The sequence below is a fragment of the Ammospiza caudacuta genome, chromosome 4 (genome assembly GCF_027887145.1).
Source record: "Ammospiza caudacuta isolate bAmmCau1 chromosome 4, bAmmCau1.pri, whole genome shotgun sequence".
Taxonomy (NCBI): domain Eukaryota; kingdom Metazoa; phylum Chordata; class Aves; order Passeriformes; family Passerellidae; genus Ammospiza; species Ammospiza caudacuta.
Genome location: NC_080596.1, coordinates 67,127,896 through 67,151,101, shown reverse-complemented (window position 1 = coordinate 67,151,101; position 23,206 = coordinate 67,127,896).

Below are 23,206 nucleotides of genomic sequence, written 5' to 3'. Positions count from 1 at the left end.
CTCAAGTAGAAGTTGAGTTTTCAAAGCAAACTGTCAGTTGATGTGTGATGAAATGGTAATTCCTGTTCATTTCCCACTACAATGCATTCAAAGCCCAAGAGTGACATTCAAACCTTACTTCCTGCAAGACAGTGCTGTACTTAGTAACAAACTGTGTAGTATGAGTTGTACACTTGTAACCCACAAATCCCCCTGCAATTTTTCAATAGTCAGTGATAGGTAGCAAACCCCAAGCACATGGCTCCTTTTTCTTGAGTTTTTCTCTGAAACCTTTCTCCACAAAATCACTTGAAAGATTTTGGCAGGGGCAGGGAGAGGGGGTTAGCTCCTGGATGCTCATAATACTGAACTGTAGAAATCCATAAAATAATCAGTGTTACATTGTCAGAGCACGTACTTTCCACGCATCCTGGCCAGAGCAAATTCTGAAAGGCTTTCTGGCGCCAAAGCAGTTGAATTAAATTTAAGAATAGCTAAATTTAGCCATCCCTCCAGATCTCAGTTTCTGAATATCATCTGGCTGCAAATGGAGGTGCAGAAGGACTCTCAATCAAGGGTCAAGTTTTTGTAAATCAGCTGAGGCCCTGGAAATACCTGGCTGCACACTTTTAGTTTGGCCAAATGCAGGGTAGTACAGCTTAGTTTAGCCATCTTTGCCTGCAGGCAAAGCTACACCAAATTGCCTTACATTTTCTGTGGGCTCAAAGCATTCACACTGGATTTACCACATTTCAGCTGACAGATGGCAACTTATTAAACATCAGTATGCTGATGAATATTTTGAGCCCACAAGATTTCTGAGACTTTGAAAAGAGGTAATTTCTACAGTATGCTACACAGCTTCCACCTACACTGCTGACTATATGTTTGCAAATGCTTTTTGGGTATGAGGTACCATATTTGCAAAACCAAGCAGACGTGGCACTTCAGTGCCTCTCTCCTCCCTCCTGCTTTAACAAATTAGCATCCTATTGAAACAAGCAAGCTGTTTGGCACAGCTGTAAGTGTGGTTACATAACAAGGCCAAAAAAAGCAGCTCCCACAAATCCAAACCACAGATTAAGTCCAGTTTTAGAAGATAATATGTATAGTAGTGACAATGAGAATTAATGCCATAAGAAGGAACAACTCTCTGGCACCATTACTCACAATAATTATGTTTAAAGGCTCATATGTAAACATTTCAAAATACAATAAAAATACAGTATAATAGTCTGGATGGCATTTTCCATTTAAATCTTTTCCCCACACCTATAAGCTCACATTGGAGATAAGCAAACTAGTTTGTAGTGGGCATTCTTTCATTCACCTAAAAGCTGACTCTAGAAGCAGTACTTAACAGCATTTTGTGTTTACACACACACACACACACACACACACACACACACACACACACAAAAAAAAAAAGATGGAATAAGGAAAAGGAAGAAAGGCTGTAGGCTTCAGAACCAGTGTGTCTTGAGCTTCTGGAATGGTCCAAAAAGTGCACCTATAGAGTCTTAAGCAGCCTTTGCTGGCCCAGAATACCACTGGGTTCCTTTCTCAGGCACACATATTTTAGAGACAGATGCACAGCCATGTTCCTCTACCTGTGAGTACTGAGTAACAAGTGTTTGGAGATTTTTGGTACGTAAAACATACTTTTTCTCACTTCATTTGGGAAATGCTTCTCATTACCTTTTCCAGCAGTTTGAAATTATTCATGAAAGAACTGGTTGGCTGTCAGATAAGCTGAATATATGGGGCTCCTGAAATGTGTACCCTGAAGTGGAACTTGACAGTCACCTAGAGGTTCTTTGCTGTTTACTTTGGTTTTGTAATTTTGCATCATCATTAATAATGAGGCCAAGAATGAAAACTAAAAGATGTGTTCTTTGTTCATAGGAATTAGAACAAGAACGACATATCTTTGGCTACACTTGAATGGAACAGTAGTTGAAAATATAATCAGAGAAAAGAACAAGAACTTTCTGAGGCTGTAAACTATGATATACAGAGGCTTAATAAAGTGTCACATGTGTCTTGAGATTCTGACCCTATTATGTGCATTTATTTCTTATCCCAGTGGTTGATGTAGGAAAAAATCTGCAGCTACCATTTTATGAAATACTTGGTAGCTCTGGAATTGATTATGAATGACAACAAAGAGAAATGAGTTTCAGATATTCCAGAAATAGAGTTCTCATTTAAAACACACACACACACACACACACACACACACACACACACACACACACAAAAAAAAAACACCAAAAAAAAACCAACACAAAAAACCCCACTCAATAAATGAAGCAATCATTTAACCCAACCCTAAAGCTAAATTGTAGTATATGAAGCACAAGAATGAATTCCTTATTATTACCCTAATAGTTGTCTTAGATATGTAGGGAGCTTGAGTGGTGAGTAAGGACTAGACATCCTTGTCCAGGATAGTTTCTGATAATTTATGAGTCTACACAACTCTGTCTTTGTGAACAAATCACAGAATGAACCAATAGAGGGTGACCGCATAGCTATTTAAAACCAGAATCTTCTAATGGACAGAGACCAATAAGAAAGTAGTATCTGTAAAGTTTTCACTGAAAATGGTCAAACAGAGAAAGCACTCTGGCTGAACAATGTACGTGCCCTACAGATCTTATGCATGGGACAGAACACTTTGGAGCTGCTGATGAGAGTGAAACCAACACACCACTTTTCTGGTTTGATTAGGATGCTACCAAGCCAAAGTTTCACTACTGCTTTCTCAGTGCTTTGGAGTTTTCTCACCAAACAGGTCTACTTCAGAAAAGAATCTCATCCCTGGAAAGGTCACTCACAAACAGAGTATGAATAATGCCTTAACCAGCAGCCCAATGCCTTGATGCTAATTGTTATCAACATGTAAATTCCAACCTGCATACACTGGTAGATAATTCACCTAGTTCAGAGGTAGTTCAAGACCAATGAATCAGAGAGACGGAAATAATCCTTTTAAAAGTGTTGCACAGTAAAACCAGCAAAGGAAGTTCACTACAGAAAACAGCTCATCAAGCCAGGCAGTTTAATTACAGTTTTAGATTGAAGCCCTGGAATCTGTGAAGAATCATCAAGACACAGGACTGGTAAGATCAAGTAAATCCACGTAGGGAATAAATGCTTCATCTTTCAACAGATACTATTATCTATTTCATCCCATCCCATATCCACATGGCAAAGCTTATGAAAAGTGCTAAAAAAATAGAACCATAAAAAAAAATGAATCAGTTTTGTGGCTTTCTGTATTGGTAACAATGCAGAAGAAGTTTGTCTGCCAAAGATGGAAATAGTCAGTGCCTCAGTCAGAGAGATTCACCTATCAAGCTCTTAGAAAAGTAAGTAGTTTTTCCACTCCTCAGGAAGGAAACATTATCCCAGTAGATGTCTGCAATTGCCATCTCATTTCTGGGCAAAATGATTAAAAACACAGTAATCAGAAAATGCCAGCAGCATACAAGTGCCAGCTTTCTGGAGGCCTCACAGTCAGGGTTCACATCAGGACACAGAATGGAGACTGTCTTTATTGCCACTCTGGCCATCACTAATATAGAAAAAACCCTGATACTCCCGTACAGAGCCATATGTAGGAGTGCAATAAGCCATGAAAATGCTGGATTTAGAAAAAGGTGACCCTGCTCCTGGTACCTGCCATGTCTTGTTTGAAGCAGAGCTCAGAGTGTTGTATAATTGTATCTTCTATCCAGCCTTTCACCTGCAGGGTCATGCACATCCTTTTTGTTAATCTCTGCTGGATACTCCAAGGTGACAGAGGCACAGCTGATAATATTGCAAGGACACTCATTCTCAATTGTTCAGCTATTACTATTATTGAAAAGACAAAACACCAACAGGAATTCAGCTCTTTGGTAAAATATGGCTGACTGCCTCATGCTGAACTCCAACAAGACTGAGTCAGTGTTAGTCAGACTGGGAAAAATACTTTGAGGGCCTGAAAATACTCCTGAAACTTTAAGAGCTATCGCAGCCATATGGTAAAACAGGTACTGAGTGATGCCCTCATAGGTGTGGATGGCTAGAAAGCTCTTCCCTCCTTTGGTCTGCTGGAAAACTTGTTCCTTACTACTTAGTGAAGATCAACCCATACCTTAGTCAGATAAAAAATCAGGCAGCTCCATTTGCTGTAGCAAAACAAAATACAACTTTTAAGCACTGACACACTTCCTCTGTCCTCTTTGTCATGGACTCAGACCCCTGTGTCAAGATGTCCTTCCAACAGCTGTGGAAACTGGTTTGAAAACTGAAACTGGTTTGAAAACTTGCTCCTGATTTCTAAAGCAGTTGATGGACTGAACTGCAGGAACTAAAATTAAATCTAATCAACAAGCCTCTGCAACTGCTTTATCCTCTGGACCAATGAAATCAATGCATCAAAACCTTCCTCCCCATCATGGATCTCATCTCAAATAAAACTCAAACAAGTTTATAACTCTGCAAAGAACTCTACCCTGAGCACTTAGAGTTTTCTTATGAGTATGACAATGTACCATGACATTTACTAGGTACTTTGATAATTTTTAGAGATAGCGTTTGCACATCATGGTAATAGAGAGTGATACTGATCCCATAAACAGCTAAGCTCAATATTGAGGAGGAATGAAAACAGGAATATAGGCAGTCAGGCAAAAGAGTGATGCTAACAAGAACAGCAGAATAAACATGGGAGAAGCTGAAGGAAAAGGAAAGCTTTTTTTTTTTTTTTCTTGTGGAAAGAAGGTGGGCAAGAACAGAAAGGCAGAAGCACAAGCTTATGAAGATGGGTTTCTCAGCTGAGTGTCCTAAATACTGCTTAGGTTTGTGGTAGATATAATGAAATTTTATGTTTCCACTAGGAAACTTGGATAGCTCGTATCACTTTTAACATAGACCATCCTAACAATAAAAATAGAAAAGCAACAGCCTGTGTATCTGGGCCAGAGTGAATGGGACATTTTTCTGCCATTCTGGTGATACAGAATGGCTGGAATGGACCTTGAATGTGTCTCCAAGATTTAACAACCTGGAATCTCAACTGACCTTTCCCCTTTTCCTTCTATTTTTTTTTAAACAGTTCCCCAGCAGTTCTCAAGAGGTGCTCCTCCTGCAGTGTGTACTAATCACCATTTCTGTGCTCCTAAGAATTAAGCACTGACTTCATTACATGGGAAGTCTTTTTAAAAATGTGGAGGTGTGTGTGTGGGGAAGTAATTTTAAGTGATATTCCAAGCCCCTCCTCCCTGGCTCCAAAGAGTAATTACTCATCTGGAAAAAGAAACAACACTGCTATTTCAGTGTGGCTTAGGACCTTGGGCCTGGTTTCATGTTTCAGATTAATGCTTTCTGTGCCTTTTGGAGATTCAGAATAGCAAAAAAAGCCACCCTTCTGAGAGAGCTGCATCTACAGATGCAAGGCCTTCTGGAGACATGTATGCCTTGCTGCCCCTTTCCTATTTCCCCCCATCCTATTGAGACACAGAGCTATTTTCCCTCCCACTTGCATGAACTTCTAACCTGCATCTACAAAGCCACATCTGTTCTTCCTGACCCTCTGTCCAGGTCTCCAGTTGCTCGGTGATGAATATTTAGTATTCTTTGTTGCAACATAACTAATAAAGAAAAACAGATTCAACCAAACAGTTTTGAAATGAAGTGCAAACATGAGCTGCATTCAGTCAACTGAAAAATCTGGTGTTATGATATCCTATGATCCTACCTAATTCTAGTGCTAGTGGCATGGCTGGCTAGAATCCCAGACCTTTAAAAAAGGGGCCAAAATTCTTTCCTCAGCATATTACTTTGTGTATTTCAGTTATGGCTCTACCATTTCTTATATTCCAGTGTGGTGGTGCAAGAATACAGACCCACCAGGACAATGGGGAAATGCCCCACAAGGAGAACTTCAACATCTCCCATCATTCTGAGGAACAAATTGAAGCAAGGCAACACTTTAAAGAAACAAGACGGCCTGAGACCGAAATTTGGAATGTGAGAAAAATTCTCATATTATCAGAATAAATTGAAGAATAGAAATTTCTAAAACTAACATGATCCAGAAATTAGCAGCAGCTAAGGAAAAAATAATAAATTATAACAGTGACTCAGTAACTTGTCTTTCCAATATAATTATGGATCAGAATAAAATAAACTATGAACTCCATGAATACCTATATTCTCATTGCCACACATGTAAAGAATTATGGGAAGAAATGGATATAAGTTAAATAGAATGCTATAAACTGTCAGCTCCTTCCTTTATTTGTATGAAACTATTCTAGAAATGGTTTAATATAGGAATTTCCAGACTCACTTAGACACAAGGTCCATTTAGGCCAGAACATTTCCATTTAAGTGTCCAGCAGGAAAAGTTTCACCAAAGGGCACAAGAAGCCTCGCAGAAAAAAGAAAATTAAAAATTCAAATGTGTTATAATTTTAGCCTCAGTTTCCACCCCAGCTCTCCATGCACTCTCTTCTTCATCACTTATTAAATCATGTGGGTCCTTTTCAAAATTCTGAGTGCTCTTCGATATACCAACAAGAAGCCATACTGCTATAAATTTTTCCAGCAAAAGACAGTTTATTAAAAAAAAAAACATGAGAAGATTGAATTCCCAAAGCTCTGAGTAGGACATTAACCTATAAATCCCACATACACCGTTGCCAGAGGTAACAGATCGTAGCAAATAGGCTGTGCAACATCAGATCCCACTGTCTGCCCTCTGCTGAGAATATTATAGACCAGGTGATTGTCTCTGTGAAGTCTGGGAATGTTTTCAAAAGCACAAAAGCAGACACACAGACACACCTCAGGTCTACCATATGTGTAGAACAAATACCTGGTTGATTCTGAAAAGTTCCAAGCTCTTAAAGTTCTGGCAATGTGCATTTCACTTCTGCTTTACTAAGGTAAGCCTACAAAGTGCAAAAGTGATATCACAGTACTTCAAATAATTCTTTCCTATTGTAATAACTCAGATAATTTAAAATGTTTCATTGATCTCCAACAGGCTGCCTAGAGGCAATCACAAAGACTCCTACAAAACTTTGCATATTGTCACAATCTAAGATTGTGGTGAGGTGAAAACTGCCATCTTTTAGCTCTTTAACATTGAAAAGTAAATAAATCTCCAAAAAAGTCCAAATTGTCACTCTCTTTTCCTTATGAAAAGTCAGATAGCTCACCCACAGCAATAACAGGACTAGTTCACCATGTAAGTATATAAACAACTCCTCATTCTGTTTGATGTCTCACATCCCAGTTACTCTTTCAAACCTCCAAAACAATTCAGCCCTACCTAATGAGAGTCATATGAGAAAGTCAAAAGCTGCTGCTCAGGTGAACTTTAACTTTTCCTTCCATAGGTGCACAAGAGTCTTCTTGTTCTTAGAGCGATGACACCAGTGCCACCAAAGTGGCATCATCACTTTCTCCTATGTGTTACTGAATCTCTACAGGTACTGTATAAAACTTGCTTCAATCACAGCTATCTTTCAAGAAATTCAGCTTCTGTCAACACTGAACTTAAGGTTTAGCCTTTGTTTAGTGGAAGATATTACCCTCAGTCTACCTCCAGAAAATGGTGTGACTTTATTCTTAGATTTCTGAAATCTTCTGGGACCCACCATAACTTGCAGTTTCAGGGAGCTGTTTGAAGGTCTATGAACCAGGTTCCTAGAGAATAATGCAATATAGTGACAAAGTGACCTGGGCAGGGACAAAAATTACAGGGACAACTGAATAAAGATGGCTTTTGTTCCTTGTCTTACAGTATGAGTTCATATCTCTAGCTGAAGCCACAATAGTTAATTGGTTTCTTTTTCAACACAAATAAGTTCACTTAAGAAGAGAATATACAAATATTTTCTATCAAGCAAGGAAATTTACCCCACAAAAAAGCTACTTCCTTTTTTGAAGGGATGAGAGAGTCCAGTCCCATGCCCTTGCACAAATCCTTAGAACAAATAAAACAAGAGACATCAAGTTACATAATTCTTTAATAAAACACTTAAATAAATCTGAGATTCTTAGGGAGAGTTTGGTAGTAACATGGTCAGTTAACTATGTGTTTGGATTCAACACCTTTTGTTTCACATTTTCTCTGCTTTCCACATTCTGACAGCAAAATAATTTTTGTTCAAGATCATGGAAACTGCAGACAATTTCTACTGCATGTGAAAAAGAAGGAAATATATCCTGAGCTTCAGTTTGTGAATGATGGGGCAACAATTCAAAAGCTTCCCAGTTCAGTTCTGCATGCCCAAATTGTTTCACTGGCATTTTGGCTGACATAGGTGAATGAAATAATCTGAGGAATACAAGCTTGAAGTCTTCTAATACCAACCAAACATTACTGCCAGTAAGATGTCTGGATCTTATAAACAGAGGTTCATCCAAAAGAAGTTTAGGGATTGAGTTAAAATACCCATTGAATCTTTACACAAAAAGTTTTAAAACAAAATCCAACAAAAGATTTCAAGTTGAATTTCATTTGTGTGTTTGCTCATTTCATCCTGCAATGGAATTTAAGAAATTCAGTAGAATATGGGGATATTTCTTCTTTACTTTTTTCATGTCTGTTGTTTAACTTACTGAACAAACTTTCTTCCAGCTGGGAAACCTAGGGAGCAACAAAGCATTATGACTGTGGTGCCCTTTATAAAGATGAAGCTTTAGAACAGGAAATAAACTCTTTGTATGTGATGACAACTGAACATTATAAAATTTTATGCTACACTTTCTTAAAAGGAGGAAAAAAATAAGAATACAAAACCCAAATATTTGCCCCTTATTTTTGTATGAAAATTCATTTCATGTCAAAGCCCATAATGGAATTGCAACAGAATTTTAAGATTTAGTTTTAATTAGCTTTTTTTTTTCACCTGCTGTATTTACTACTCTGTCAGAGCTGGCATGCATGGATTTTTCTTGCACAGCACTTACAATTTGAACATAATGGCTGAAGACATTGGAGGATCAGGACAGATTTTACATTTTAAAAGTGAAGTGGTAGCAGCTAGGACAGTGTAATCTACCAGACCACCAGGGCCCACAGATTTCCAGTGTGTTGGGCTAATTCCTGATAAATTTCCTAACAATTGCTTTGTCTCATGTTCTTCTCCTTTTTGCTACCTTTTCTTTACCTAACCTCTCTGGTCTCAGATGGGCATTCCTCACGTTATCAGTGTAATGCCTTCAATACAAGTAACTTTACTTGAGTAAAGTTAGTTAACTGTATCTAAAACATCTACAGAAAAAGAATATTAACAGTATCTCCCTTTGTACCTATTGTGAAATGCAAAGTATTTCTCCTGAGCAACACAGCCCAAGGTCTCGGTACTGCTGCTTTTTCATATTGATCACAATTCCTTGCTGCAGGAATTCTACCTAAAAAAAAATTATTAATCCCTTGTTTTTGTCTTCTTATTTCTCTCCAAAAAAGGAAATAACCTATTTCAAGAGACCAAAGATTCCTCACTGCCCAGGAGTCATGACAAATTCAGCCCTGGGGAGGAGCAGTGGCTCTATGTTAGCCAAAGTATACACTGAAATGCTGTTCTGGCACTTATGGTTTCCAAAGAAGTGTCATATGACAAAGATGTCACTTGGTACTTGATAGTTTAATCAAACCCTCAGGGATAGAAGATGTTAATTATCTCGTAGTACAAAAACATTATTCCCTTCCCAAAGTGACATCATTTCAGTATGACAAATGCATCACCCTTTCACTTTTCTGACTGGAAAGCTAACACCAAATAGTTCATCAGCAGTATCATTTCATCATTAACAGTGAAAAATATTGCACAAATGAAGAATATTGCCATGAGCACAGAGGTGAAAGTCAGGCCTCTGAAACAGATTGAAGCCTCTCCCATCCTGGCCTCTTTTCCTTAGCAGTTGTTAAGCAGCAGGTTATTCTCAGGTCCTACTTACCTAACCATGGCATTGGGATTCTCTCACCTGTCTACAGATGTTTAGCTCTCTATGAGATCACTTTTCAAATACTGAGTGCTCAACATTCTGCTTGGTTTTCCATTTAAATGTGCTCTGCTGATGGGCAGTCTCAGTCTGGGTTTGCAGGGAGACCTCAATTCAAACCAGCACAAGCATTTTGATTTATCCAGAAGGCCAGGCTGGTGCTGAGGGTTTGCACTCACCTCTAACAAATGGCTCTGTTTGCTGCCTGGCCAGATGATCACTTTGTCTGGCTGCACCCAAGGGATATCAGTGCTCCTGAAGCACCTGAAGCTGTCCAGGAACACAGCCAGACCCCAGCAGCCACCCTCTTCTGGCAGAAGCATTACAGTCTGGTTTTGGATTAAACCCCAGGTTTATGACCCAGAGAAGGCCTGGGGGGAGCAGGGAGCAGGCAGGTGTGTCCATCCCCAGGCCCACAGCCACACAGCAGCTGCACAGACTGGAGCTGGGGCTGGAGAGCCAAAGTGGCCCTGAGGGCACTGCCACCCCCATGGCTTCCATATTTCACCCTGTCCAGGACCCCATTTCATTATCCCTTGGGTTTATTCGTCCCTGCCCCAGCAGAACCACAGCAAGATGGGTCTCCAGCCCCCCACATCCCTGCCCTGCCTGGTCACAGCAGCACATCCTGGTCCAGCCCCAGCCCTGGGAGGGTGCCTGGTGCCCAGGGCTGGTGCCCTCAGGCCTCCTGCTCCTGGCAGGGGCAGTGGCACAGAGCCTGGCTCCAGGCTCACAGCAGTCAGCAGCACTGGCCAAAAGGGGGGCTCTTGCCAGCAGCCCGTCAGGCAACAAAAGCATCCTGGCACCATTTTAGCTGAGGAAAACAGAAAGAGCTCTTGGATCTGCTGTAAAGCACCCACAGCTACCAGCATGGCTTTCATTTATTTCTGAGAATGTCCTTGCATGCAGCCATTACTATGCAAGGGGTACATTTCATTGCAAACAGCTCAGTTTCTGCTCTAGCTGGAAACTTCTTGGATATTTCAGAGGGTCTGGTTAACCAGGGTTGGCTGAAAATGGCCATTCCAGTGGTCATGGTCCACGGTGCCTGGGCCAGCACCCCTGCAGGAAATCAGCAGATGTCATCCCAGTGGAAACCCTGCAGCAAAGTGTCAGTTTGGGAATAACACTCCTTGGGATGCCTGTCTCCTTGAAGCATGGTGAGAGAATGTCTGACTCCCAAGAGCAACACAAAGCTGTCATACATGGTCCACTGGGAATCTGGGCCCTTAACAGGCACATAGGCATTTAAACAAGGTGCAAGATTGGGCTTAGCCAGTGTTAGCACAGGGCAAGCAAGAGGCACAGCACCCACTCCCAAGGAGCTTCTGGCAGCACCTTCTGTGCAGACCCTGCACAGCTCCTCAGTGCTTGGGGGGCTTGGGAGGAAGAAACAAAGCATGAGACAAAGAGAAGGAGACATAACAGACTCTTAGTCAGAAAGCTTAGCAGGGGGTGAATGAAAGCAGGGTGAAAAGATGGATTTTTGTCCTGATGTACAAGCACAGAGGTTTCCTCCTTTCAAGTGGAAGTGAGAGCTTGGCCATGCATGGTGAAATATTGTCATGGAGTTTCATATCCCCCAGACTCACCCACTCTTACAAGCATGTTCTGTACCACAGACCTGTGTTGCTCTCTGCACACTGGCTTCTCTCCACATGGCTGGCAGGTGCCATAATGGCATGGGTACTTCCACAGTGCTTTAGGCTCCCACCCACACTTTTCTGAGTGATAGCAGAGAGAAGAAAGGGCAGATACGATGAATCAGCATATTCTCCAGCAATTCTGCTTTGCGTGTAAGTTCAGAAAAGTGAGAAAAGGATTTCCTCTCCTACAGAGTGCCATTTTCTCCTCATTCATATCTGTAGGTTTGTCCCAAGTTGCAATCCTTTGATCTCACAACCTGCAGTTTTACCTTTACTTGTACCTTACTGTCCAGCACTGCATTCACTCTCTTGTTCACTTGACCTGCCTACATGACATTTATCTCCACTGCTCTTCCAGCTCCAGCCTGTGCCACCCTGGCACAAATAGGCGGCTAAACTGCACACCAGCACTCCTCTCTCCAGGAAGCCAATCCACTGACTCACAGGGTTTATTATAAGGTCCATTGCAGACAGATGTTTTGGCACTCAGGGCCAACTGGAAGCTACATGGCCATTTTAGAGAAGTGTTAAGCCACAGCTGCAAGTTTATGAGTTGGGCTTTGCAACCTGCTAATTACAGGCACAGCTGAGAGCACATGCAGAGGAAGCTCCTATCTGCTGGTGAGTGACCACACAGCCATAGATACAGTATGAGGAAGTAGCAATAAGAAAAGCAACATACAGAAATTTACTGGAATGAAGATACCTGGTATGTTCCATTTTGATAAAGTTCAGAGATGGGAAATTCAACTTTATGAAATCCAGCAGTGAGGAAATAAACAGGTATCACTGTGATAAGGTTATTAATCATGGAAGACTGAATGTCCTCTTTAAAATGAGCAGGACAAGGTAATAAAGACTATCAGTGAAAGTGAAACATCACAAAAAAAGTTGGGTTATCAAAATAACTGATTTTTTACATGACAGCTTGATCTGCATTAGTGGGGGAGAAAAGTGGTTTTTGACAGGCAGCACCTGTACACCAAAGCACACTGCAGTTTACCCTCTCTTTTATTAGATTAAATCAGACTATGTGTACCAAGCCTCAGATGTGGAGAAAAAAATCCATTTTCAGAGGATAACAGGGAAAGTTTCCTGTGAGCCTCTGGAGCCTTCCTGGATTCTGCCATGCTTGTATCTCAAAGCTTCATTGGTGGTTCATCTTACTCACCCTTCTTTCCCCTCATGCTTCCCAGCATTTGGTGCTGTCATTAGTGATTAGGATATGTTTAATGTTCAGGTGACTTAAATTACTCTTTCAGGCTGATAGCCACCTCCTTTCCACCCTCAGCTAAGATGTAATACTTCTCAGCAGATGAAAAGCATGTATGTCTTGTCTGGGCAATGATTTACTTACACCCCCCAGAGATGTTTCACGGTGAGGTATTTTACTTTACCCTGAAGTTAAACAGGAGCAGGCATTTAGATACAGACTTACTTCATTCTGTCTTAGGGAAGAGAGGGACAGGATAACACAGGATTAACATGTGCATTATCTTACTTGTGCTTGGCACTGCCATAAGTTTTTACTATTCTCAAACCGTTCAGGTCTCTCATCACATGGAAGAGGAAGCACAGTGCTGCTTTCTGTGATTCCTTCCATGTCCTGACTGCCTTGTAGCTTCAAGGCTGATGCTTTAAATCTTTAACTTCTTTGCTCTTAATTTTCCTCCCCAGAGTCTCTTTCCTCTTTCAGGCTTACCTGTAAAGCACATCAGGAAGTGGTGGTAAGACCACAAGTCTCAATGCTTGAATTACTAGCCAGGCATCAGCAAGTATCTGCCTACACACAACTACACATCTGCAGGAAGGAAGGGGTGAAACCACCTTAGATTGAAATCACAAATCAACCTGCCCGGCTGTAGCTCAAAGTGCCTTGTAAGTAAAAATGCAAAAGATACATATAACTTGCCAAAAAAAGTCTCTGTCTTACCACTTAATTGTACATGGCAACTAAGGGAGCCCAAACACTGTAAAAATCAATCTAATATAGGAAGTATAGGAATTGTCTTATGTGATGAGGGACCTGTAATACAGTGTACTGTCTTTATATTTTCCTATGCACTCAAAGAATATGCATCTGGAATGGTTACACATTTTCAGCTTATAAAAACAAACTGTATATTTATTAGTCAATAGAAGTCAAACTAATTCCTGCATCCTGCATCAAAACCATGCTTTGATAACCAAATTACATATTTAACACTAGTCCATAGAATATAAGCTCTGACAGTTCCTGATCCAGCCTCCTCAGCTTCCAGTGAAATCCAGAGTCTCATTCAGCCCTGGATAAAACTTGAAGAACTGCACACAGCAAAATGGTTTGTGTGGGGAAAGGGCAGGAGAGCTGCAGCCAGCACACAGGGCTGTGTTGTCTGACAGCTTTCCAGGCACAATGTTGAAATGCCCTGAAGGTGTTAGAAAGTGATCCCATGCTAAGTAAGGACACTGAATGGGTTTCATCTATTCTGACAGCCTCAGTCCAGTTGTCCACAGCTAGAGGGAGGGAAACAAAGTGTCATATGGACAGATTTCCAGGCACCATCCAGCTTGTCCACCTTATTACTTCTCCTAGTTTTTGGTTTCTTAAAACAGGCTTGGAAATTTATATTATTTCGTTCTTCTTTGTCATAGTTGAAGATGTACATTCCTCCTCAATGGGGTCATTTGTCATAGATATATTTTGGGTTCCTATCCTCTAAAAAGAAAAAACGCCAACAAATCCCATATCATAAGCATTGTTGAGCCTCTCCCAGGGTCAAGCAGTCTCACAGAGCAAGCTATTGCATGGGGAGGAGTCTGTGATGAGCAAACCCCACCTGCCCCTGAAGTGTGCGTGCAGCAGCGAGCCAGCAGCGTGCTGAGCCATGGCTCTGTTCCACAGAGACACTTTCCACATTTATTGCTCTTGATTAGAAAAACATCCCAAAGTTTAGAATTGACATTTAAGACTGAATAAAGTTCCAGTTTGGTTTTATCAGGGCAAACTTTAAAATAGATTATCTAATAGCCTTTGTAACAATATTTCCTTTATGAGTTGAGTGGGAAGAGCATTAAGGAAGGCTATAAATCAAATGCATACTTCTGGTGAGTGCAGGAAATCCTTTATGTTTCATAGAAATAGAAATAAATGTGGATCTATTCATATTGTCTACATTTTAAACATCATCCGAGGTAGCATTTCTAGAAGCAAAATTATCAGAAGAAATCAAAAGAAAAAAAATCCCCCAAAAATACAGTGGTGCCTAAAGCACTAATTAAAAGCCATTGCCTCCTACACATAGAAGATACAAAAAAATCCCAGCATTTTTGTTTTCTTTTGTTTTTTGGTGGGCTGGGGAATAAAAGAAATACCATGGTGTTGAGATTTAAGACAATTCTCTTAACACTGATAGCAAGCCAGCATGTCCACTGGAAAATAATCTGCCCTTAGTGACTAATTCCCAACAGAAAACTTGGCTGCTTGCCAAAATGTACATACCCCTTCATGTATGCAGGAAATAATTTTCAGCAAACCCAGAGCTGGCCAAGCAGGATGGGAGATTCTGAGCAAGGCCCCACTGATACATTCTATTGGAATGGGTTAAAAGACACTCACAGCAGCATGGTATGGATGATACCAGTGAGGATTTAAATATGCAGCATAATGGTAAAGCAATTAATAAGAGCAGTTGCTAACAGTTGCACAACAGAGGAGTGTTTTAAAATTCCTGTGCTCTTTAACAATAATGTGGAGAGACGCTGTGAAGGGGAAGGAGGGGAAAGCCTGGCATGGAAGGGACATTCCTTCAGTTCCTCTCAAAAGTTTGAAAAAAACCTCTGGATAGGAAAATACTATTGAGCAGCCAATTCTTTCCACATTTGGCTAAGCCCAATGCCCAAAATACACAGAACACTACTTCACTTTGAAAGGATTGCAATACTCCTATCTGAGTCATCTGAAAGCAAATAAAATGAGACCTAAACAAATAAACCTAATTGTGCATGGAAACAAATCCAGCTCTCCAGCTTGGCCATGGCTTTGTTTTTGTTAGTTTAAAGCCTACATATGCAGTTTTAGTGGCATCAGGAGTTATACAAATATTGACAACAAATTGCCAAATGTTGTTTTTTTCCCCTTCAGTGCACAGTGTAAAGAAGCTGGGGTAATGCTTCTAGGAACCTTCCCCAGTGCACTGAACCAAATCACAGCTTGATGGGATCCACTCCAGCCTCTTCTCTGAAGAGCAGACACTAATGAGATTGAGGTTGTTGATTGTTATCGTCAGAGACTTTTATTTTTCACTCATTAACTCTGCTGAACACAAATCCAGGCTTTCGAAACGTAGCTCAAATGTTTGCACCATAGCCAGGGCATTGTCACATGCTCTGTCCTCCACCCCGTGATTTGTTGCTAGCTTGTGTCATCCTTAACCTGCTTCTGGTGGTTTGGCCAGGAGAGAAACAAATAATGATGACAACTGAGAAAACCAAGCTGCTCTCTGACATTGCTCTTTTAAAATGCTAGAGCTACTTGCTGGCTGTGGAGAGGGGCAGTCGCCTTGAGACAGAAATCACTCATGAAATCCTGCTGTCATCTGTCAAAGGTATATTTCCATCAAGTTGGTCTGAATCCTTAGCAGCTTGCTAGGAAAAATGAGAATATGTCAAATCTTGATCTGTCACAAGCCAAAGTTAGAAAAAAGAAAAAAGAAAAAAGAAATCACATTTGACTTTTAAATGAAGCCCAGACTTTCCTCTCACAGAGAGCCAATAAATTAACACATATTCTTCCTCCTTGCTTCACGTTCACAAAACACCTACAACTTTTATTATTTTATCTGGATGGATAACAAGGTTTTCATTTTGTAAAACCATAAATTTGTAGTACCAGTAAAAAAGAAAAAGAGGAATTTTAGAACTGGATAACGACTCTGAGAGTTTTCACACAAAGAAGCCACAGAAATCAGACTCCTATATCCTCCTCAAAAGCTAGACGGTTAAGACACTTATCTACAGTACTGGAAAGATTAACTGATATTGCTGTTTCTTCTTATTCATCCAGAGAACTTACAACTTGGTCTTGTACATTTCAATGATCACCTAATGATCAGGTTATTGAACACCCTACAATATTGAACACCATCTTTTTCTCCTTTTCATCAGAAATTGCATTCTACACATAAGAAACTCCCCAAAGAGTTGCATCACAAGTACTGAATTTCCATGAAAAGTTTTAGGGTTTAGTGTTAAGATCCCCAGCAAAAAAAGTCCTTGACTAATTGTAAACCTCATAGCTGTGAGTGTTATACTATCCACTCTTCAGTTATTGTAGTTTTACCTGCTCCCCATATGCAGGCAGACCTCAGTATATTCAGGAAGCCACATGCAGAAGCATCTGCAAAGGCTTTCTGTAGTGCATTGCTTATCACAGTGCCCCCAAGATCCACCCTTTACTGGCACAGTAAAGGGTGGATCACTAAATCAGTGAAAGGGATAGCAGAAAGGCATGAGAGCTTGGGGGTTGTGAGAAAGTGAAGGAAAATGATCCTCTCTATTTCACTAACTCTGGACCTTCGTAAAAAACCCACACAATGCTTGGGACTGTTCGTGCTGTGAGCAAACACTGAAATATGACAAGGCATCAAGGCATGTTGTGTTACCTGATATTCAGGCAGCTGCTGTGATGGCAGTTTTAATCCACCAACTGGTGCAACGAAACAAATCTGAAATGTAAAAGCTAGATTTCCACCAAAATATTTCATTAATATTACATGCACGTAAGTCAGGGAACTCAGACTACTAATCCCCACAGCTACTCTAAGTCAGCCCTGAAGGACAAAGCAGCAACACAGCTGCACAGAGAGGTATTCTAGGTTTCAGTTTCCTGACAGAAGTATGCAAAATTTCTCTATCAATGTTCTGTTGGCGTATTTTCTTTGAAATTGGTTGAAGGGGGAAAATACACATTGTTTTTCAGAGGAATGTAAGTATGAAATGACTGTATACCAACATATGAAGATAGCCAGATATAGCCAAATTTGTGTGAACACCTACTAGTGGAAAGTTTCACCCAGCAGAACAGATCTCAGCAATATGTTTTAGGTCAGGGGAGGAGTGGAGAGCTGAATCTTCTTCTGTCCTTGACTGCAAATTGAGAACCAAGGAGCTTCCACAGCATTTGCCAACCTCAAAACCTGTCCTGCACTTATAACAGTGCCATGCCTGCCTCTCAGAAGCCCCACCAGCCAGTCTGTCAGCACAGAGCTGGTTGACATAAGCCCCTACAGCAACAGAGCCTTGCTTACTCAGCTAAAATACCCTGCAGGTCCCACACCATGGGGGAGGAGGTTGGGACCTACCCTCAGAAGTCACCCACCAAGGCAGGAGAAAAACACACTTCCAAGTGAAAGAAGAGAGGGAGAAGGTGAGAAGGTTTTGTCTGATTTAGCAAAACACCTTCTTTTCTTGGAGATGTGCATTCAAATCACTTTTAAACTTCCCTAGATTGAAGCAACAAGGAATAAGTAGAAAGGAAAGCAGCATCTGAAGCTGTCCATAAAACAGGATACGGGTAGGTAACAGATCAGCAGATGTAAGGGCACCTCACCAGCCTGCTCTCTCCTCATGTCTCATTCTCTCACACACTCACCCACTCTTCCTTGGGCTGGGCACCTGCTTGTCCACTGAGGCAAGTCAATTAAAACCAAATTTAAACTACAATTATCTCAGATAGGAAGGAGACTCAGACAGCTACTACTTCCAGCTGGAACTGCGCAGGGGCGCTGAGTGCTGTCCCTCCCTCCTGCCAGCTCCTGCATCCTCCAGGTGCCACGATGTGGGGATGTCATCTCCCTCCACAGCACACAAACTGCCCACAAGCATGACAAGGCAAGTGTCATTTTCCACCCTGGCTGCCACTGTGGGTGGTCATGTTGGTGTCTGCTCGCATTTGCACGGTACTGGATGCTGTGGAGTGTACAAACTGTTCCATATGGCTCGTGGAGGGAGAGAGCCATGCTAGCAGTGCATTACAAAGCTGCATTTATGTTACCATATAGAGCCCCTGATCTGTATTTGTCTTAGCATGCCTATTAGAAGGATAGATGAAAAAAATCCTATTTCTCTGTTCTTGAAAGTGCAGGAAGAGTGGCTGCCGGCAGGACTGTGCCCTTTACCTTGGAGTTTCTACCTGTCACCCTCCTGCTCGGTAATTGTCACATGCTGAACTCCCCTAAGGTCTTAATTTTTCATTTCAATAGCTTTTACTCTTTAACTTTCCAGGCTACCTTCTTGTTTAATATCTGATCTTTTCCAGCAAATTAGTTGACTGCTATTTCTGAGACACCGTCAAGTTATTTACCTCGCTGAAGTGAGTTAAGTTCCTCCCCCCACGCCCCCATCCGCCCCCTGTCTGTCTGGTTTCCCCCTCTAGTCTAGCTGAAGTGACAAACTCTCTCCCCTAGCCAAACATTTGTTTTTACAAGGTATTTTTATACCATCACCTCTTCCCTGCATCTCCCCCGCCCACCCACCACAAACATATGCTGTAGTGGGAGGACATACTGGTTTCACATAATTTGCAATGTTAAGGTGACAAATTTCCCCTCCTTCAAGTATTTTTTTTTTAAGATCTGGTTTATAAAATGCAAATTCTAACGGGTTAGCTTCTCTTGCCTTTTTTACCCTGTGCATGGTGTCGTCCTTCTTTGCTTAGAAGTCAGTGGAAAACAAAAACCACTTGATTTGTATTATTCAAAACCTATTTTTGCCATAATAATATACAAAAATAGACAAAAATAATATTGTCTAGATTGATAGATTTCTCTTTATTCATCCCAAGAAAGACAGGAATTATGATAAATTCCGAGAAAGTAGGCAAATGTAACCACTTTACTGACTTCATTAGCTGGTCCCAGTATGTTTTTCTCTGTGTTAAAATCCACATGCAGTCACATTCATGCAGTAAAAACAACCTCAAGTGCTCTAAGCTCCAGGCTTGGAACCATGGAAAACATGACTGTGGCCTTCATCATACCCAATTAGGGGTACATGTAATCCACAGTGATTCTGGTGTGGTGGATAAATGCCTAAGCCAGCTTTAAAGCAGGCAGGAACAATCTAGTTAAAACAGCACAGAGCCCAAATTGGGCTCAGCCACTCTAAATATTTATCATATTCTGAGCAGGAGGCTGCAGGGGCATGCATAGTACTACACTTGGAGAACTTCCAGTACCTGCATTCACCACTGCAAAGCAAGGTCTGCTGTGCTAAACATCCTGGTCATGCTAGCAGCACACATGCATGGAATGGGCCAAACTGTTTATAAAAACACTGAGTTTATGTGGCAGGATGACTGAAAAATGCTTTTTATATGTGCATGGTATCTAATCAGCACACACCATTAGACTTTCTGAGGAGGGAAAAAGTCTTATTTCTCATCCTAAGCCCAAACTGAATACTATTCCAGAGTGTAATCTGCATTTTAATTCCCATTTTATGCAGAACTTTTAGTGCAGCACAAAACAACAACAGAAAAGTATGCATCAAAAATGCATCCCTGTTAATTTAATCTTGTGACTTTGTCTCATATAAGAAGGGCAAAGAAAGATAAATTTGAAAAACAAAACAGGGTAGGTCAACTCACTGCCAGCAGCAGAGGAACAGAATGGGAAAGTACTAAAGAGTGAAATTTATTTATACTGTGCAGCAACAGGCTCCAAAGGACAAATTGTTAGCAGAAGGAGCCACTCATAGCACATGCAAAGCTTCTCTCAAATCAAACAGATATGGCTGTCACTGTGGGAAGCCAAGGAGCAGAGAGAATGAAAGAGAGAGGAAAAAACCCTCTCCACAGACTGAAAACAATTGTAGTTAAGGGACTCAGAGTAGGACATGGGTAGTGCCTTCAGTTTCACTGTGGTTCGAGCAAAGTCATCTGGGGAAATGTCTGCAGCAAACCACCAGGAGTGAGCTAAGCAAATGAGAAGGGAACAAGCAAGTTTCTCAGTAAAATGTGTGAAGGAACTGGTTGTCTATTCCAAGAATTTTCATATTGGCCCCTTTTGTATGTCAAGAAAAAATGAGTAGAGGACCACCAGACCATCAGGGAGAAGCCACTCACCCCAGTTGTCTGCTCTCATTCTGGAGCTATCAGCCTCCAGAGATCTGCAGGAAATAGTTCAGGGCTGTTCAGTTCTGTTGGCTCTTAACTCATTGTCAAACCTCTGGCACATACTCAGAAGCAGGTGATATTTATTTGGCAGCACGTTCTTTTCTAGAAAAACAACATGGAATCCTTGCATGAACACCCTCCTGTTGGCCAAAGATAGAGCCCTCTTCTGTGTGCCCTTGCAGATTAACAGGTGACCTCTGTGTCCCTAAAGAAGCATCCAAAGATGTATCCATGAGGTCCATGAGGAAAATATGCACACACGTGAAGAGACTGCTTCTCTCCCTGCTGGGTCACTGGACATTTTCCTGTATCAGACATTATCTGAGCATTCACTCAGCAGTTGGACATGGCACAACCTAGCCTGAACCTATTTTCATTTGTGACAATCTACACAATATTTCACTTTTCCCATTTCTCTCCCCTCAAAAACAGCAGTAGAAAGTAGAAATGTATCTTTGGGACTGATCTTCTGTCTTCAGTCCAGGTCACAGATCTTCTTGCCTCCTAAAAATAAGACAAATGTATTTTTTCTACTCAAGTGACCACAGCTTCTGTGTACCTACCTGAGCTAGCCACACAGTGGCCTGCTCAGGTCCAGTTACCACCATAACTTCATCAGCATCAGCTTGGCACCAGCTGCAGAAACCATCTCTGCAGTGAAGGAAATGGCTGGCCAAGCAGCCACAGCAGTACCAAACTCAGTGTAGGCTATATGGACAGCAGCATCCAAAACCTGGCTCAAACACATCTGCAAACACAGGCATTAGCCTATCCTTCTTAATGTTTTCAAAATGTTCAGAGATTTTTGGGTGAAAGATGCTGCTTCAGCACAAAAGCATTCCCAGAGCAGTAAACATACTTGGCTGGACCACTGCCTTTGTTTGAGCTCTGATTTGCTTCAAGAAAATGCAGTCATTTATAGCCTGTTTCACCTTCTAGTGGAACAGCTGCTGGCTGCAAGGAGCCAAACAGCAGACAGACTCTGTCCTCCTGAGATACCTCTGGCTAACAGCATGCACAGCTCTCCTCAGAGGCCAGCATGTCACTGAACAGTTGGTTTACTCTAAAATACTGCATGTTGTAGGTGCTTCCAGCTGCCTCATGAGGTATTTGTGTCAAAACCCATGTTCTGAGGAGCCTGTGCCATCTGAGCCATGTTTCATACCTACCCCAGAAGCAATATGTTACTTTTAAAGCAGTTCTTTCCATATCACAAACCAGAAAGTTTAGAGAGAAATGACCAGCTTTTCAGGGAAGGCCCGAAGTAGGGTGGAAGCAGAGGCTCTGAGAGTTTGTAACACTGCTTATCTTATGAGGAGAACATCTCTTTGGGAACAGGGAAGGATGTGAAGAAAATTATAAATAGAAGAAGACCACAAGGAAGTCAAAGGGTGCTGGACAGTCAAGACATACACAAGGAAAAAAATGCAAACACTGGCTGGAAAAGCACTGAGGAATTTACATTTCATTCAAAACACAGTAAGCCAATAAAAATATTCAAAGGCAGAAGTAGATATGGCAGGAGCCAAAGGAATTTTTGCTGTCAGAGGACTGAATGGAAAGTACAGAAAGCAGGAGTGCTGCAGGCTGCAGGAGTTTGGCTGCAAGAGTCCTGTGTGAATCATGCTGCTCACCACATAGGGGGCACTGTTAGAGATCAGGTCTGAGAACACCGTGAAGCTGCAAAACAGAGAGAAGCCGAAGCAACCTTTGAAATGGACAACACACATTGCTCCTCCAAAATATGGAATAGGTTAATGCAATGCCTAGATTCTGTATAATGTATTTTTGGAGAAGATAAGCCAGACTCTTACTGGTTTAGACATCTGTGGAGTTTGGTTACTTTCATTGTCTGCAAAAGAGCTGCTCTCAGTTTACACCAGCTTAACCCTTGTACCCCCCCTCTGCACTCAGTATTACCCATTTAGATTTAACCACAGCATCAAGAAAGAGGAGAAAGTCATGCCAATCCAGACAGGAATTCTCCTGTGCTCTGTCCCACTCAGAGAAGTTTTGGATATCACAAACAGATAATGACAGAAGGTGGCACACAGAGACCCCTGTGCTAAACTAAAGCTCAGCAGCTGAGGGTCTCCCTATATATCTGAGAAGGTGGGCTCACATCTACTCCTCCATTTCAGCTTTCAAAGGTTCAAGGAGAAAGAGCTAGGGATTGATGACTCTTTGGTTTTTTAATCTTTAGCCAAACTGTTTTCTTTTATTTTAACACACTGTATTTGCTTGGCCAGTTTAGTATAGATACAGGCTCCTCCACCCACTCCTGCCACTGAACTATCTCAGCCAGCTTGCCCCACTCTAAAACAAAACAGAATAGAAATATCACTACCTTTTACTCAAGGCTGAACAGTAGGAGCTTCTTCCACAAGGGCAAGATACACTCCAATAGGCAAACCAT